At 41.9% G+C, this 19,404-nt stretch overlaps 1 long non-coding RNA gene across 1 annotated transcript; it reads left to right on the top strand.

Annotated features, from left to right (window-relative positions):
- The first annotated feature begins 10,105 nt into the window (after nucleotides 1-10,105).
- On the top strand, nucleotides 10,106-13,398 carry LOC118936930. Its single transcript, XR_005034357.1, has 3 exons — nucleotides 10,106-10,189; nucleotides 10,633-10,731; nucleotides 10,996-13,398. It is a non-coding gene; the product is annotated as an uncharacterized LOC118936930 (long non-coding RNA).
- Nucleotides 13,399-19,404: the final 6,006 nt, after the last annotated feature.

Genomic DNA, 19,404 nt, shown 5'->3' with positions numbered 1-19,404 from the left:
AATCCCGGCCACAAACCTGAACCTATAGGGGAGGGTCCGGGTGGTTATCTACCCACGGTGGCGGCTCCGGATTGTCGCTGGAGACCCCGGAATGGGGACCGTCGCTGGAGACCCCGGACTGGGGACCGTCGTTGGAGGCTCCGGACTGTGGACCGTCTTTGGAGGTTCTGGACTGAGGACCGTCTTTGGAGGTTCCACGTTACAGGTGTCACCGGGCTGATGACATGCACCTCAGAACGAGTGCGGGGAGGAGGCACAGGACGGACTGGACTTTGGAGGCGCACTGGAGGTCTGGAGCGTAGAGCTGGCACAATGCTCACTTTAGCTCAACAAGTGCGGGGCGCTGGCACAAGACGCACTGGGCTGTGAAGTCGCACTGCGGATACAGCGCGTAAAGCCGGCGCAGAATATCCTGGTCCGAAGAGGTGTACTGGAGACCAGGAGCACTGAGCCGGCACAACCCGTCCTGGCTGGATGCCCACTCTAGCGCGGCAAATGCGGAGAGTTGGAACAGAGTGTACCTGGCTATGAATGCGCACTAGATACACTGTGCGCATCACTGCATAACACGGTGCCTGACCAGTCAAACGCACCCAACGGTAAGAACGGGGAGTTGGCTCAGGTCTAAACCATGACTCTGCCAATTCCCCGTGTTCTCCCCTCCTAAAACCTTTTTGGGGCTGCCTCTTGTGCTTGCCTCGTTGGTATAACTACTCTTAACGTCGCTGTTCTGCTTTCGCTGCCTCTATTTCCTCCTTCGGACGGCGATACTCCCCAGCCTGCGTCCAGGGTCCTTTACCATCCAGAATCTCCTCCCAAGTCCACTCCTCCTGTACACACTGCTTGGTCCATTTTTGGTGGGATCTTCTGTCACGATCGTCGTAATGATTAGACCAAGGCGCAGCGTGCATAGAGTTCCACGTGATTTTTATGAACTGAAACTCATCGAACAAAACAACAAACAACCAAACGAAACGTGAAGCCACTGTTGTGCACTCAGGCGACTAAATGTAGACAAGATCCCACAACAGAAAGTGGGAAAAAGGGCTGCCTAAGTATGATTTCCAATCAGAGACAACGATAGACAGCTGCCTCTGATTGGGAACCATACTCGGTAAAGAAATAGACAACATAGAATGCACACCCCAAATCACACTTTGACCTAACCAAATAGAGAAATAAAACGTCTCACTAAGGTCAGGGCGTGACACCTAAATCTCTCAATTCAATTAAAATCAAGGATTTATTGGCATGGGAAACATATGTTAACATAAAACTTGAGTCATTGTCATACATGGGCACCTTTGTTTTTAAGTCTTGGATTTCTAATCCTCTAATATTGTTATTGGATCTGATTTTAATAGCAAGCATGTCGATGGCTATCATGAATAGATATGGTGACAGCGGACACCCTTGTTTAACTCCTCTTGACAATTCAAAACTCCCTGAGAAGAAGCCGTTATTTACTATTTTACACCTGGGTTTGCTATACATTATTTTTACCGATTTTATAAGAGAATTGCCGAAAGTGAAAAAAATCCAGGCATTTATAAATAAAATCCAGTCTTACTTTATCAAATGCCTTTTCAAAATCCACTATAAATACCTGTCCTGGCTTCTTATGTTTCATGATGTTCTATTATTTCTAGTAGTTATCGTATATTATCTCCAATGTATTGTTCATGTAAAAAACCTGTCTGATCAGGGTGAACAATACCTGGTAAAACCCTTTTAATTCTGAGTGCTATGCATTTTGCATCACAACATTGAAGTGTAAGGGACCTCCAGTTTTTTAGATCGACCAGGTCTTTATATTTGCCATCTGGGTCTTGTTTTAATAAAAGAGAAATCAGACCTTCCTGCTGAGTATTCGACAGATTTCCATACCCAACTATAACATTTTACGTCAAGATAGAACTGCCAAAGGGGGAGGAGTTGCAGTCTACTGCAGAGATAGCCTGCAAAGTAATGTCATACATTCCAGGTCCATACCAAAACAGTTCAAACTACTAATTTGAAAAATGACTCTCCAGAAATAAGTCTCTCACTGTTGCCACCTGCTACCGACCCCCCTCAGCTCCCAGCTGTGCCCTGGACACCATTTGTGAATTGATCGCCCCCCATCTAGCTTCAGAGTTTGTTCTGTTAGGTGACCTAAACTGGGATATGCTTAACACCCCGGCAGTCCTACAATCTAAGCTAGATGCCCTCAATCTCACACAAATCATCAAGGAACCCACCAGGTACAACCCTAAATCTGTAAACAAGGGCACCCTCATAGACGTCATCCTGACCAACTGGCCCTCCAAGTACACCTCCACTGTCTTCAACCAGGATCTCAGCGATCACTGCCTCATTGCCTGTATCCGCTACGGATCCGCAGTCAAACGACCACCCCTCATCATTGTCAAACGCTCCCTAAAACACTTCTGCGAGCAGGCCTTTCTAATCGACCTGGCCTGGGTATCCTGGAAGGATATTGACCTCATCCCGTCAGTTGAGGATGCCTGGTCATTCTTTAAAAGTAACTTCCTCACCATTTTAGATAAGCATGCTCCGTTCAAAAAATGCAGAACTAAGAACAGATATAGCCCTTGGTTCACTCCAGATCTGACTGCCCTCGACCAGCACAAAAGCATCCTGTGGCGGACTGCAAAAGCATAGAATAGTCCCTGCGATATGCAACTGCTCAGGGAAGTCAGGAACCAATACACGCAGTCAGTCAGAAAAGCAAAGGCCAGCTTCTTCAGGCAGAAATTTGCATCCTGTAGCTCTAACTTGAAAAAGTTCTGGGACACTGAAGTCCATGGAGAACAAGAGCACCTCCTCCCAGCTGTCCACTGCACTGAGGCTAGGTAACACGGTCACCACCGATAAATCCATGATTATCGAAAACTTCAACAACATTTCTCAACGGCTGGCCATGCCTTCCTCCTGGCTACTCCAAACTCGGCCAACAGCTCACCCCCCCCCCCCCGCAGCTACTCGCCCAAGCCTCTCCAGGTTCTCCTTTACCCAAATCCAGATAGCAGATGTTCTGAAAGAGCTGCAAAACCTGGACCCGTACAAATCAGCTGGGCTCTATTTCTGAAACTATCCGCTGCCATTGTCGCAACCCCTATTACCAGCCTGTTCAACCTCTCTTTCATATCATCTGAGATCCCTAAGGATTGGAAAGCTGCCGCAGTCATCCCAAACTGTCACAGACCTATATCCATCCTGCCCTGCCTATCTAAGGTCTTCAAATGCCAAGTCAACAAACAGGTCACAGACCATCTCGAATCCCACCGTACCTTCTCCGCTGTGCAATCTGGTTTCCCGAGCCAGTCACGGGTGTACCTCAGCCACGCTCAAGGTACTAAACGATATCTTAACCGCCATCGATAAAAGACAGTACTGTGCAGCCGTCTTCATCGACCTTGCCAAGGCTTTCGACTCTGTCAATCACCATATTCTTATCGGCAGACTCAGTAGCCTCGGTTTATCTGATGACTGCCTTGCCAGGTTCACCAACTACTTTGCAGACAGTTCAGTGTGTCAAATCGGAGGGCATGCTGTCCGGTCCTCTGGCAGTCTCTATGGGGGTGCCACAGGGTTAAATTCTCGGGCCGACTCTTTTCTCTGTATATATCAATGATGTAGCTCTTGCTGCGGGCGATTCCCTAATCCACCTCTACGCAGATGACACCATTCTGTATACTTCCGGCCCGTCATTGGACACTATGCTATCTAACCTCCAAACGAGCTTCAATGCCATACAACACTCCTTCCGTGGCCGCCAACTGCTCTTAAAGGCTAGTAAAACCAAATGCATGCTTTTCAACCGTTCGCTGCCTGCACGCCCGACTAGCATCACCACCCTGGATGGTTCCGACCTAGAATATGTGGACATCTATAAGTACCCAGGTGTCTGGCTAGACTGTACACTCTCCTTCCAGACTCATATCAAACATCTCCAATCTAAAATAAAATCTACAGTCGGCTTTCTGTTCCGCAACAAAGCCTCCTTCACTCACGCCGCCAAACTTACCCTAGTAAAACTGACTATCCTACCGATCCTTGACTTCGGCGATGTCATCTACAAAATAGCTTCCAACACTCTACTCAGCAAACTGGATGCAGTTTATCACAGTGCCATCCGTTTTGTTATTAAAGCACCTTATACCACCCACCACTGCGACCTGTATGCTCTAGTTGGCTGGCCCTCGCTACATATTCGTCGCCAGACCTACTGGCTCCAGGTCATCTACAAGTCCATGCTAGGTAAAGCTCCGCCTTATCTCAGTTCACTGGTCACGATGGCAACACCCACCCGTAGCACGCGCTCCAGCAGGTGTATCTCACTGATCATCCCTAAAGCCAACACCTCATTTGGCCGCCTTTCGTTCCAGTTCTCTGCTGCCTGTGACTGGAACGAATTGCAAAAATCACTGAAGTTGAAGACTTTTATCTCCCTCACCAATTTCAAACATCTGCTATCTGAGCAGCTAACCGATCACTGCAGCTGTACATAGTCTATCGGTAAATAGCCCACCCAATTTTACCTACCTCATCCCCATACTGTTTTTATTTATTTACTTTTCTGCTCTTTTGCACACCAATATCTCTACCTGTACATGACCATCTGATAATTTATCACTCCAGTGTTAATCTGCAAAATTGTAATTATTCGCCTACCTCCTCATGCCTTTTGCACACAATGTATATAGACTCTCTTTTTTTCTACTGTGTTATTGACTTGTTTATTGTTTACTCCATGTGTAACTCTGTGTTGTCTGTTCACACTGCTATGCTTTATCTTGGCCAGGTCGCAGTTGCAAATGAGAACTTGTTCTCAACTAACCTACCTGGTTAAATAAAGGTGAAATAAATAAATAATTAAAAGTTAAAAACAATCTAACAATGGAGCTTTTAGTATATCAAAAAATACTTGATATACCTCTACCGGTATGCCATCAAGCCATTTCCAACTACTTTTGTAATACAACTTTAGGTATTTTTTAATGTAAATAATTGATCAAATTGAAGACGGGATGATCTGTGTTTAATACAGGAGGAAAACAAACTGTAGCTACCTTTCTGGTCACTCACATCTATCTAACAGTACACTTCAACTTACCCTCGTTCATGATGGTCGTACTTCTTCATTACACAAAGGAAAAACCTCAACCAATTTCTAAAGACTGTTGACATCCAGTGGAAGCGATAGGAACTGCAAGAAGGTCCCTTGGAAATCTGGATTCCCAATTAAAAACCATTGAAAAGAGAATGACCTCAACAAAAAAAAAACAATCTGAATGGTTTGTCCTCGGGCTTTCAACTGCTAAAAAAGTTATTTTATATTCACAGACATGATTCAAACAGTTTTAGAAACTTCAGAGTGTTTCCTATCCAAATCTATTAATAATATGCATATCGTATCTTCTGGAGATGAGTAGCAGGCAGTTGAATTTGGGCATGCATTTCATCCGGACGTGAAAATACTGCCCCCTGTCACCAGTTAACATCATCATACTCTTTGAGTTGCTTTGTCCATGAGACAGGGAGTCTCAGGTAAGTTTGTTGAGTCTTCTCTTGTTGAGTTCTCTCTTTTTTGACTTGTAAAATAACAACATAATTGGACAATGCTATGGATACCCACATTCTCAACTTAAACTGCTGACTGAACCAAGATTTGTTGAAGGCAATGGTATTGCTGTTGTAATTAATTGTGTAGTTTTTGGTACCAGTAGTTAGGAATATGGCAAACACCTTATTTTTTTTTCTTGGAGACAAACTGTGAGTCAGTGAGGGTAGTGAAAGGGAACGAGCCAGGGAGAGAGACCTCAGATGACCGTGTCACAGCCACGGGCAGGACCAGATGTCAACCTTGTTGCCTGCATCACCAGTATAGGGGACAGTGGCACAGCCACGGCGGGACCAGGTGTCAACCTTGTTGCCAGCTGCACCAGTATAGGGGACAGTGGCACAGCCACGGCAGGACCAGGTGTCAACCTTGTTGCCTGCAGCACCAGTATAGGGGACAGTGGCACAGCCACGGCAGGGCCAGGTGTCAACCTTGTTGCCTGCAGCACCCGTATAGGGTTGGTTGAGGTTTTTCCTTAGGGCAGAAGAGGATGATCCCATTTACTGAAGTAGTTAACAGAGCATACCACAGTGTACACAGTCCCAAAAGCACATAATTAAATTCTTAACATCATGGCCAATACAGTCATTTGAGGCATTGCAGCTCAGGTTAGGTCACTTCAGATTGCACAATTTTCAGTATTCTTGATGGTACTAAAGATGTCTCTGGCGCTGAACAGGAGAGTGTCTGAGAGTGTCTGCCTGTGTTATGTTGACCATGACGTTGCCCTTCACAAGGAGTTTATTGGGCTATACACGGTGTCAGAGACAACAGATGAGGGCATTGCGAAAGTGGCAACTGATGTGTTGTTGAGGCACAATTTGCCTATGTCTGGCTTACGTGGGCAGAGTTACGGTGCCTCAAACATGGCAGGAAAATACACAGGTGCACAGGCAATTGTGAGAAGGCAATTTCACAACAAATACCCCTGTAGCAGCAGTGGAGAGGCAGCAGAGGTCTTCAGGAGGCTTCCAGTGGAGGTGCGCGGGTTGTTTGACCAATTTGAAGTGCTGATCAGAATTTTGTTTGTGGTGCCAGTGTCTTCATGTGAGGCTGAGAAGAGTTTCAGTGCACTCCGCAGGTTTAAGACTTGGCTACGGTCTAGCATGGGCGTAGTTGTCTCAAGCGGAAATATTTCTGCCAGCAATGTTTTGGATCCATTGAAACCCGCAAATGTAAGTTTGGTTCTTTTGTTCATTAGTTCAGTAGTGTGTATAGCAGAGGTTCTCAACATTTTTGGGGTACTGGAACCCCTGCATATGTTCACCAAAGGCAGGCAAGGGTTTGAGCGGTCCTCTGTGACCCACACCCAATCTATATTATATGTAAAGTTATTGGAAACCTTGTGTTACTGAATACATTCATTACACTTTTTTTATTTCACGGACCCCTTGCAATTACACCAGGGACACGTAGGGGTCCACAGACCCCTGTTTGAGAACCCCTGCTGTGAAGACGGATATTTGTTCTTTTGTTTAGTAGTTTTCCGTTTTTAGTACATGACAGTACATTTAATAATTGTTTATTTGATGTTATTTGCATTACAATTACATACTTTGTGTGACATACTTGTCCATAGCTGTTGTTTCAAGAGTTGACACACTGAATGAACAATAAATAAGTATTTTTTGAAGGATATTTTTTATTTATTTGGGTTATTCATTGAAGAAGTTATTTCGCTTTTAGAACTGTACTTATTTTTTATCTGTTTGTTCTTGTTAAGCTATTGTAGTAGACTCAGGCCAGTGGCAGATATTTAATGACTATATAAATATATCAGAAAAAATCTAATAGAAAGTTCAAATCAATACTGAGACCAACTTTGTGATGGTTCTCTATGGAGATCATTTTAGATGAGATCGCAGCATGCTCATTGTATTTCCGAAAACTGCACTCATACACAGTGTACAGTACCATTTCCACCTACTGGCCTTTCTTGGTTTTGCTGGTTGCAAATACAAACACCTGCAAACATACTGGACTGATAAGGAACACTGCTATAACTATTATTATTAGTAGTACTTTAACGATTTAAACATTTTAACAAGTTGGGACAACCCTTAAATTAACTACCTATCAGTTATCCATTAGCAGTAATTATGGTTCCTCAATATACATTTAACATATTACAACGTAGACTGTGTTACAGCACTACCTTTGGTGTCCCCCTCAGAAATTGCTCTTGAGAAAATGTCATGTAATGTTACCCTCCAAAGTTGATGTCAGATTTCCGCACCTGCTCTTATGGCAAAGGTCCACTGACTTCAGAATTGACATCAGATTTGTTTTCTGTAAGCAGGAGGAGGCTGAGCAACACTGTGGATCTTACAGTGTAGACAACGATCACTGTTAAATATAGATCTCAAAATCAATTTTAAACTGCTATTATATTTTTCACTGTTTGTACACGCTAACCAAAAAGGGTTTACTCAACAGAGGAAAGGACCAGAAACTATTTCATATAATTGATACATCTAAGAAAGAAAATGTGCCCATTTGTTTGAATGTAGTTCTAATATATCATGAACACATTGTATTTTCAATTTTTATTTCAGAAACAGACTGTTTGATATATTTGCAGATAAACGTGTGGTATAATTACTATTTCATAAATAAAATGACCATTCCATCTTTTTTGGGGGTGTATTGTTTAAGACAATGGTATTACTAGAATTATTACTCTTTAGATTTTCCCTCCATTATCTTATTTTCAATAAAGTCTGAAGCTGAGTACACACTTTTGTTTAACAATACAGGCATCATTTAAATAACTTACACATTTGACTTGACCTGGTCAGGAATAACTCAGAGCCCTATCCATCGACAACACGTTCCATACAGCATGGAACATTCTCTATAATCATACTTAAGTGTTGTCATAACCAATGGATAACATTTGCTTGTCAGGTGTTTTGACATTTTTATTGTGAATGTGATGACATGCTATTTATCGAGTGATTAATTTAATCTTGTAACCATTAAATCAGTAACCTGGGGCTCCAAGGAAAAAGTTTATTGAATGAGTTGCCCTTTCCCGAATTGACTAAAAGAATACCAGAATATCGATTTCATAGCAGTCATTAAGTAATTAATTTCATCAGTCTCCTTCTGAACGTCACATAATTCGTAAATCTGCACAAACCCAGGTCTCAATAAATCATTCCGTACCACACAAATTGTGTTGATTATTTGTTTACTAACGAGCTAAATTATAATAGAAGACACACATAAACAATCTAGGTTATTGGTTAGAACTTAATACACTGGCAACAGTCCCCTATCTGACCAGCACAGTATGACACGAGTTACACAAGATGGAGGTTTAAAGAAAGATAGAGAGAGGGAGAGAGAGAGAATGCTCACGAGAGAAAAGCACACTTGGATACATTTGTAACCGGCTAAGTTTAGCCCTAACACCTTGCACTGAACTTCCACTCTTATGGGTCAGAGTTATAATGAATGTATTTACTTATTGAAGGTCTCTGTTTGGGTATCTTTCGTGGACCGAGTTCCGCTTATTGGGATAGGTTTGGCCGATGGACTATTCTTCCGGTGGCCTTCCGACAACTCCTTCGTTACCTGGTGTAAGTCTGATTGTCCACACGATGTCACAAAGTCCTTTCTCTTGGTTGTCTGTTTCCTTGCACTCGTTCTGTGAGAGTAGTCTTCTTAGGAGGATAATCATCCGTGTCGATGCTTCTAGCTTGGGTAGGAAGGCCGTGTAGACAACAGATGATTTGAAGGGAATAACCGGTTGGTTCTTCTTAAATACAGTAATCAACCGTAGCCTAGATGGTTAAGAGGTTCCTTTGTCTACTTCCTCGTGTTGCGTTTTGGGATCACTACTAGTCGTGAACCTCGGCTGCAGCGCGTGGTAAACTTAGTCTGCATATAAATTCTAAAGTCACATGTTTTATACCTCTGGGTCACAAAGGGGCATTTCCGTCTTCATAACCTGCTCCCTGGGTTCCGCGGGGTGTAGCTCAATACAAGGCAGGGTATGAGAACTTACTAGGGTCTCGTTTAGACTAAAATCACAGCTCATCATCACAAAAACATTCTCTTTGATCTGGATATTTTCCACAAAAAGCACAGTATGGCAAGATCATGTACATATTATGAAAACTCTTCATGTTACTGTTTTCATGATAATGTCAGCATTTAACTTTTAATAAGATAACAAAAGTGACATTCATTTTCATAATCCATCTATCAGTGTTACCACTATTTTGGCTGATTAAATATAATGTCCCAAAGTCCATTTACTGCATGTTACAGTTCTGAGGTAGGTTCTCCATAAGACCTACACAGACATTCCAGTCCCAAACACTGAAGGACAAAGGATTCGTCTGCTGCCTTAAGATTTACAATGGCTTGGGGTGTCATAACCCTCCCCACCAATCCCTCTCTACCCCTCCCCCTCTGCGGGACTGAGAGATATTTCTGTAGAGCTGTGATACATGGTAACCTGATCCTCACAGGCCAGTCATGACACAGGTGTGGTCCATCAAGTGAGGTGATGGCCAGCATCAGTTTACAGACAGGAGTGACTGGGGTGTGTGGGTGAGTGGTTGTGTGTTGTATTCCTCAGATATGAAAATATATTAAATTGAATTAATCACTTCCATTGATTTACCGCCCATAGGGCAGAGTGCCACTAGAACTACTATAATATGTGAAGAGGCTACAGCTAACAAAGACTGAGCAAATGTGAGAGGACACTTAATTAACCTTTGCATACACAATTTGGTCTCCTTAGAATTCGATATCTACAGAAAGCCTTGTGTACAACATGATAAAAACATGTTTGTTTATTCTAGCATGTCAAGAAAATATGTTATTTTTGGATAGCATTTAGAAACAAGTAGCGGTAGCAACACATCCTCATCTATCATATTTATAGGTGTGGTTCCTGTCACACTGAGTAGGATATTTGCATGGCATGAGGTCCTTGGGTGTAGCTGCAGAGCTTGGCAATGTGATATGCCACACAGGTGTGTTCGCAGGTATTTGATTTAGCCTATAGATTTACCAAGCTCAGTTCCAAGGAGAGACACAGTCGTAAAAAGACCTTGAAGACACAACCCACCAATCACAGACTTCAGGTTGGTTGGCGCAATTTAATCTCTGAGATTAGCAGTGTAACTGAATTAAGTGCCTTTGACATGAAGAGTTAACATAGTGATGTTCTTGTCACATCTGTCTGTCTCTCTCTCTTTCTCCCTCTCTCTCTCTCTGCTGCTGTGATCATTGAAACTTCCAAAATGAGGTTTGAATTTTTTTTTTTTAAATGGCCTCCTCCAACCATTCCTCTGTCCTCTCTGCCTATCTGGAATTTAATTACGCTTTCGCCACATCCTGCTATGCAGTCAACCTCATCCTGAGTCTACCCACCAATGTCTACGTCCTGTGGCTGATACTGACCGGAGCCGGAGGGACGGTGGCCTCAGAGTTCTTCGCTCTCAACTTGGCTGTATCTGAGATCCTCTACTGCCTGTGTGCTGTCTTTGTCTTTGTCTACATACACCTCCCTATTCCCCCTATATCAACTGTAATTTCATTCTTTAATGGTTTTATATACCACGGCCGCCCCCTGTTCCAGTGCTGTATATGTTTTGAGCGCTACCTGGCAGTTGTCCACCCTGTGGTCTTCCTGAAGTACAGACCCCTGAGGTACAAGGTGGGGTGCTCTGGATTGGTTTGCCTGGTTTTGTTTGGGTTCGGTTTAACTTCTACGATTGTAAAAGACCACCAAATTTACAGATATGTGTATGTGGGTGAAGTTCTGGTCTTACTTTTATTTATGTTATTCTGCTGCCTGTCAGTTCTCAGGGCTCTGAAACAGCCTGGGCCGGGGGAAGGGGAGAGAGAGCGGGAGGGGACAAATAACATGAAGATGAGGGCGTTTAAGATCATTTTGATAACCTTGGTGTCTATGATGACAAACTACCTTCCATGGCTAGTGGTTTTACCTTTTAATGAAATCTTAGATCTACGTCATTTTTTTTATGCCAGATATGTGTGTATCTACATCAGTGTGGTCTGTGGGTTTGTGCAGCCCCTCCTCTACCTCCACCGGGCTGGGAAACTGCCCTTTATCAAAGGTCTCTGAGTGAGAGTTTATATTCCCAGATTCATCAGATACAGAGGGCCAATTGTAACCTGTTTACAACTGTTATGTGATAGCTTGTAAAGAGGTTGGTAGTTGTAGATGCACTGGCAAAATATGTTTTTGTTTAGTTTTGCAATATTCTGGTAACTTGACCTAAAAGGTTCTCCAGAAATCCTGGTCAGAAGATTCCAGTAATCAGGAGGAAGGAAATCCAGAATTTTTCATTCCTAGGTTTGATTCATTACCTTTCATCTGGGAAGATTGCTTATCAATCTTCTTGCTAGTGCTTCACATTGTGTCTTTGTGTTTAATAGTGAGATAGGACTAGAAGGCCCACATAATTTTTTTTTTGTTTTTAAATATTTAATAAATGTTTGTGTTGAACTATTCATGTCTTTTACTTTTTGTAGAGCATTAGTTTTTTTAAACTCTTAGCGGTCTTTGCATGCACATTTGGGACTCTAAGATAGGTTTGAGTCCAGTCAGAGTAAACAGGCTATTTGCATGTCAGGTCAAGGGAAATATGATATACGACTGCAGGCAGGGGGTCAGACACTCCTCTTTTTGGTGCTCTGGTCTGTGTCCAAAATGGCACCCTATACCATATAAAAGGGCTCTTGTCAGAAGATGTGCACTATATAGGGAATGTGGAGACATTTTGGACGCACATTGATTAAATAATCAGTGTGACGTAACACACAGGTGGGGCAGGGAAGAGTCGGGTAAAGCAGAGATTTGGATCAGGTCCAGCGTCTGTGACAAGCACAACCGCAACACACCCCAGGGGACAGGGACGCTGCATCAATACAGGTTACCAAAAAGTTTTTTTTTTCGTTACAATTTGAATTTAAACCACAATTGAATAAAAACAAACTGTTGTAAAATATATTATTAAGAATTTTATCTCCACTTAATCACAAGCAACTTTTACCAGTTGAATGTAGACAAAATATAATACTTTTCTGGACACTAGATTGTCAAACTTAATATTTTAGTTTCATTTTGATATTCCAGGACAGGAATAACTCAGGGCAGATTGTGGATGAATACTTTTTTCTTCTTTCTATCTGTAAAATGCTTAAGAATGCCTTTTTGACCATTTTTTTTAAAGAAAAGTTTATACAGAATAAAAAATGTACAACATATCAGTAAATCCCCATGGACAAGTCTCTGGAATATATTGAAGAATAGCCACACAATGTCGTTTATGCAGATGCTTCTGAAACTGAGAAAAGTGACTTGGCGTGATGGAAGAGTTTGACGTTCGGGAAATGGCTACGACACGACAAACACATTTTTAGACCCAATCGCCATCTCATCAAACAAAGTTACTACATACAGTAAAGTCCAGTGTGTTCCATTCTTTGTGAAATGGGCATTTAAATTTTGTGCAATTCGATGTAGTGAGCTTTGGAATTATGGATGCATGTACATTTTAAAGTGGTTCATATTCATGAAATTCTTACGACACTGGTATGATAAATGAATGAAAATATACATTTTTTTCAAGACTTTGACATTTTTATGTTTATTTAGGGCAATACGTGAAGATTATTAAAGAGCAATGATAGTAGCAAGAGCAGTGTTCGGGTTTCTTCATTGTTCTCATGTTACTTTTTGAAAATACTAATATTAACGGACCACATGTCACGCCATGACATGGGCTTTTTATGTCTCTATTTTGGTTTGGTCAGGGCTTGATTTGGGTGGGCATTCTATGTTATTTTTTCTATGTTTTTTGTATTTCTTTGTTTTGGCCAGGTATGGTCTCAATCAGGGACAGCTGTCTATCGTTGTAGTTAATTTCTGTTTAGTGTTTTGCACCTTACAGGACTGTTTCGGTTATTCTGTTTTAGTGTTCCGTTCCAATAAAAAGCATGAACACTTACCACGCTGCGCTTTGGTCTGATGATTCCTCTTCCTCAGACGACGAATACCGTTACACCACAATACCAACAAATCTCAACATTCAAAGGTAGATGCAAAAATGTAATTTTAGCCGTAAATCTTAATATTGGAATATTCAAATGTTGACTACAGTATGACATTATATACATGTATTTGTCTGTCGTGTCTTTGATCATATAGTTGGAGTAAAGGAGGTGTTTCAAGTGACAACTTGATGATCATCTTCTCTTGTTGCATTTGTGTGTTTCTGATCTGATCATGTCTCTCTTCTCCCTAAACCAGGATGTGTCCCAAATGGCACACTATTCACTACAGCATTTATTCCCAAACTGCCGGGGGTACTCCATGTGATTCACATTTTTTTTCTTTCACATTTTCACACACTCATTCTTAAGTTTAATAAATGTATCATATAGTGTGTGTGTGGCAGGCTTACAATGATGGCAAAAAACAACATTTGAGAGTGCACTGACCCTGGTGCTAGAAGGGTACCGGGTTTCACGGGTGTGACTGATGTGACTGTGGGGGAGCTGCAGACTGTGGTTTTGGGAAGCCTGTAGGAACAACTTGAGCAGCCATCATATTGTGAGTAAAATCGCCACTTCCTTTCTCGATCTGCGCAAGATGGGCTTTCTTCAGTGCAGTGTCTAGTCCTCCTTTCACACTCTTCCATCTCCCTCTGGTATTGTCTTTACCATTCCGTGGCTTGTCTGACCTCTTTTAGATTTTTACTTTCGTCCACATCATCTGTTTCCATTGTCTCTTTAAAGTTATCAGCAATCAGCACCTGCAGATCTTCTATCAACTTACTATTTTCCAGCCTTCCTTCTTCTCTCTTTCTTTCTTCCCTTTCTCTCTGGTCTCTGAATAGCCCGACAGGATGCTCTCGATTGTGCATCTGTAGAAGTTTGTGAGTGCTTTTATGACAAGCTGAATTTCTTCAGCCTCCTGAGGTTGCTGCGCCTTCTTCACGACGCTGTCTGTGTGGGTGGACAATAGTGGGTGTTGTATCAGTTTTAACCCCCCCCCCCCCCCCCCCCCCCCCATTCAGCTGAAAAGGTGGCGCGGGGAATTCAAAAATATTATTTAGAAATATTTAACTTTCACACATTAACAAGTCCAATACAGCAACTGAAAGATAAACATCTTGTTGATCTACCCATCATGTCTTACAGCGAAAACACAACATATATTTATGTTAGACCACCACCAAAAAAAAAAAAACACAGCCATTTTTCCCAGCCAAAGATAGTCACAAAAGCAGAATTAGAGATAAGATGAATCACTAACCTTTTGATAATCTTCATCAGATGACACTCATATGACATGTTACACAATACATTTATGTTTTGTTCAATAATATGCATATTTATATCCACAAATCTCGGTTTACATTGACGCCATGTTGAGAAATGCCTCCAAAATATCCGGAGGAATTACAGAAAGTTACGCCAGATAACAGAAATACTCATCATAAACTTTGACTAAAGATACATGTTCTACATATAATTAAAGATACACTGGTTCTTAATGCAATCGCTGTATCAGATTTCTTTTAAACGTTACGAAAAAGCCTACCATACAATAATCTGAGACAGCGCTCAGACGTAAATATATTTCTCTGCCATGTTGGAGTTAACAGAAATACGAAATTACATCATAAATATTCCTTTACCTTTGATGATCTTTCATCAGAATGCAGTGCAAGGAGTCCTAGTTCCACAATAAACTGTTGTTTTGTTCCATAATGTCCAATACTAGTGTCCAATTAGCTGCATTTGCTAGCACTTTCAGCTCACGTGCCCAAAAGCTGACGCTGGTCCAGGAGAACTCAGACGAAAACTTCAAAAAGATATATTCCAGGTCGAATAAACTGGTCAAACTAAGTAGAGAATCAATCTTCAGGATGCTATTTTCATATATATCCAATAACGTTCCAACCGGAGCATACGTTTTCATCTGCAGCCAAATGGAACGATGGTGACATCCACAGAGAAATGCGCCACAGGGAAATTGCATTCTGCCAGGACAGTGACTATTTCCCCTCCCATTCGGTCAAAGTTCACACCAGAGTCTACATTCTACTGAATGAGGACATCTAGTGTAAGGCTTAGGAAGTGCTAACAGATCCATATCTTATTTGGAAGGGAAGAGGCGATGACTTAAAATTAGACACGCTTTCAGAATTTCACTTCCTGTTTGGAAGATTGCCTGGCCTATGAGTTCTGTTATACTCACAGACATAATTCAAAAAGTTTTAGAAACTTCAGAGTGTTTTCTATCCAATAGTAATAATAATATGCATATATTAGCAATCTAGGACAGAGTAGGATGCAGTTCACTATGGGCACGCAATTCATCCAGAGTGAAAATAATGCCCCCTATCCCCAACAAGATTTATTAACTATATCCTCCATTGTCTTCTCATATGCCCATAAAACACAACCTTCTCTCCACCAATTCCACTTAAAAGGCTCCTTAAAAACTTCTTATGGTATAGGGTACTCTTGCGTCCCACTTGGCCAAAAGCCAGGGAAAATGCAGCGCGGCAAATTCAAATAAAATTCTATAAAAATCAAACTTTCATTAAATCACACATGTAAGATACTAAATTAAAGCTACACTCGTTGTGAACTCCAGCCAACATGTCATATTTTAAAAAGGCTTTTCGGCGAAAGCATAAGAAGCTATTATCTGATGATAGCACAACAGTAAACAAAGAGAGTAGCATATTTCAACCCTGCAGGCGCTACACAAAACACAGAAATAAAATATAAAACATGCCTTACCTTTGACAAGCTTCTTTTGTTGGCATTCCAATATGTCCCATAAACATCACAATTTGTCCTTTTGTTCGATTAATTCTGTCCATATATATCCAAACTGTCAATTTATTTGGCGCGTTTGATTCAGAAAAAAACAGCTTCCAAATTGCGCAACGTCACTACAACATTTTTCAAAAGTTGCCTGTAAACTTTGCCAAAACATTTCAAACTACGTTTGTAATACAAGTTTAGGTATTTATAAACGTTAATAATCGATCAAATTGAAGACGGGTCTATCTGTGTTCAATACAGGAAGACAACAAACCAAGCTACTTTTCAAGTCTTGCGCAACTCTCAACAGTGTTACGCAGTTCCTAGATGGCCGTACTTCTTCATTACACAAATGAATAACCTCAACCAAATTCCAAAGACTGCTGACATCCAGTGGAAGTGGTAAGTACTGAAAACAAGAAATATCGTTTCCCAATGAGAACTCACTGAACAGACAGAGACCTAATAAAAGGCGGAGGTAGCGGTCCTGCTGCTGGGTTGTTGCCCTCCTACGGCCTCCTCCACATCTCCTGATGTACTGGCCTGTCTCCTGGTAGCGCCTCCATGCTCTGGACACTATGCTGACAGACACAGCAAACCTTCTTGCCACAGCTGCATTGATGTGCCATCCTGGATGAGCTGCACTACCTGAGCCACTTGTGTGAGTTGTAGACTCTGTCTCATGCTACCCCTAGAGTGAAAGCACCGCCAGCATTCAAAAGTGACCAAACCTCAGCCAGGAAGCATAGGAACTGAGAAGTGGTCTGTGGTCACCACCTGCAGAACCACTCCTTTATTGGGGGATGTCTTGCTAATTGCCTATAATTTCAACCTGTTGTCTATTCCATTTGCACAACAGCATGTGAAATGTATTGTCAATAAGTGTTACTTCCTGTGATTGACTTGGAGTTACATTGTGTTGTTTAAGTGTTCCCTTTATTTTTTTGAGCAGTGTATGAATATCTTATATTCTTGGCATGAGTAGCAGGAAGTTGAAATTGGGCACGCTATTTATCCAAAAGTGAAAATGCTGCCCCCTATACCTGAAGAAGTTTTAACCATCCTCCTACAAGTAATTATAGATCCTATTTCAACTAATACAAAATATGTTCAGGGAATTACTAGTTCCTCAGGGTGTAGGGTAATGTATGTTTTGTAGGTATTATCTTTAGCATTCCCGCCGTTTCTTATACAATGACAGATCTCCTTCCTGCCGCCCTCACTTCCAAAAATCCCTTTCTTATAGTATTACAACCTAATGCCTTTATTTTACACTGTTACTTGTCCTCCTCCGTATCAAAAATCCACTTACAATGGCTCTCAGCCCTCAGACCAAGTAACTAATTCTCGATTAGTTTATATCCCCACTAACTGCGCATTTCACTCACACCAAACACATACGGACAGACAACAGATTATTCATATACAACAAAACCGCACAGCATTTTTATCTCAGGTGTCCCATAGGTTATCGCCTGTTTCAGAACTCTCTCAGATACAGCTTCTGTTCCTAACTACTCTGAGTACCTTCCTCTCAAGCAAAGTTACCCCAGTACTCCCGACACTCAGAAGGTGAGCTACTGTTCTAATACACACAACAATTACCACACATTGACTTATACATGCACATTTTAGGTTCCTTTGTTTTTATAATTACAAGAGGGAGGAGGTGCTTTTACATACCAGCAAAACACTGAACACCAACTTCTTATAAATTACAGACTTCGATATAACAGGTGTCTGCTTACCTTATAATTTGGTGATCAGAGAAGGGGGTTCAGGTTCCGACCAGTAGTGTTGCACTCAATCCCTCCTGGCTAGCTCGCCAAATGTTGATTCCACTTTTCTGGGCTCCGTTATTTACTTAACAAATAAGAAATACTCAATGTGCACTTATCAGGGGCAGAGACTAGAAAAGAACTGTGGAACAATATTAAACCTTAAAATGAAAATACATTTTGCTAATCTCTTGTCAGGACCCCATAAATGTAGTGGGGGAGGGGTGTTATAGCTCTTCCCCTTCTATTAATTTCAAAATAAGCAGAATCAATTATTATAATACATCAAAGATTTGGTGCAGCACCCATCATACCCACAGAAGCAGCTACCAGAGAGGTGATGAACACTTCTGAATGGGGATTCCTATTTCTCCTCTGTGGTCAACAACACCAGCCTTACATCTCAACCAGAGTCCTTATTAGTTGTGTTCCATGCAATCAACCTCATCCTGAGTTTCCCCACAAATGTCTATGTCCTGTGGCTGACAGTGACCGGAACCGGAGGAACGATGGCCTCAGAGTTCTTCACTCTCAACCTGACCATGTCGGAAATGATTGTCTGTAGGGTTGACATATTTTCTTTAAGTTATTACTTCCCATGTGTTTATATTTGGTCTGCTGTGCAATTTCGTATGGTTTCTTGATTGCAGCTCAGCCCCTGTTCCAGTGCAGTGTCTGTGGGGAGCGCTACCTGGCAGTTGTCCACCCTGTGGTCTACCTAAAGTACAGACCCTTCAGATACAGGGTCGGAATCACTGGTTGTGATCAGGTTCTGTTTGCCTCCTACTTTAGACTGACCATGAGCGCTGACACCGTGATTTTATTCGTGATGTCATTCTGCTGCCTCTCAGTTCTCTGAAATGCCCCGAGCAGGGGAAGGGGAGAGGAAGGGGAAAAACAACAAGAAGATAATATAATTTAGATCATTCTTATAGCTATGGTGGTGAACTACCTCCAAATGCTAATGGTAGCAGCTCTTTACAGGAAGTTGGGATCCAGATTACATCAGGCTTTGATTGTGTCTCTCATCATTGCTGTGGTGACTGGGTTTGTGCAGCTCATCCACTACCTCCACAGGGCTGAGAAACTGCCCTGTATCAGAGGTCTCTCAGGAAGAAGTGACTTCCTTTTATGGGGTGCTCATAATGATCACTACTTTCAGTT

Source organism: Oncorhynchus mykiss, chromosome 10 (genome assembly GCF_013265735.2).
Source record: "Oncorhynchus mykiss isolate Arlee chromosome 10, USDA_OmykA_1.1, whole genome shotgun sequence".
Lineage (NCBI taxonomy): Eukaryota > Metazoa > Chordata > Actinopteri > Salmoniformes > Salmonidae > Oncorhynchus > Oncorhynchus mykiss.
The sequence above is the reverse complement of the archived record's forward strand: the minus strand, read 5'-3'. Positions and strand labels throughout refer to the sequence as shown.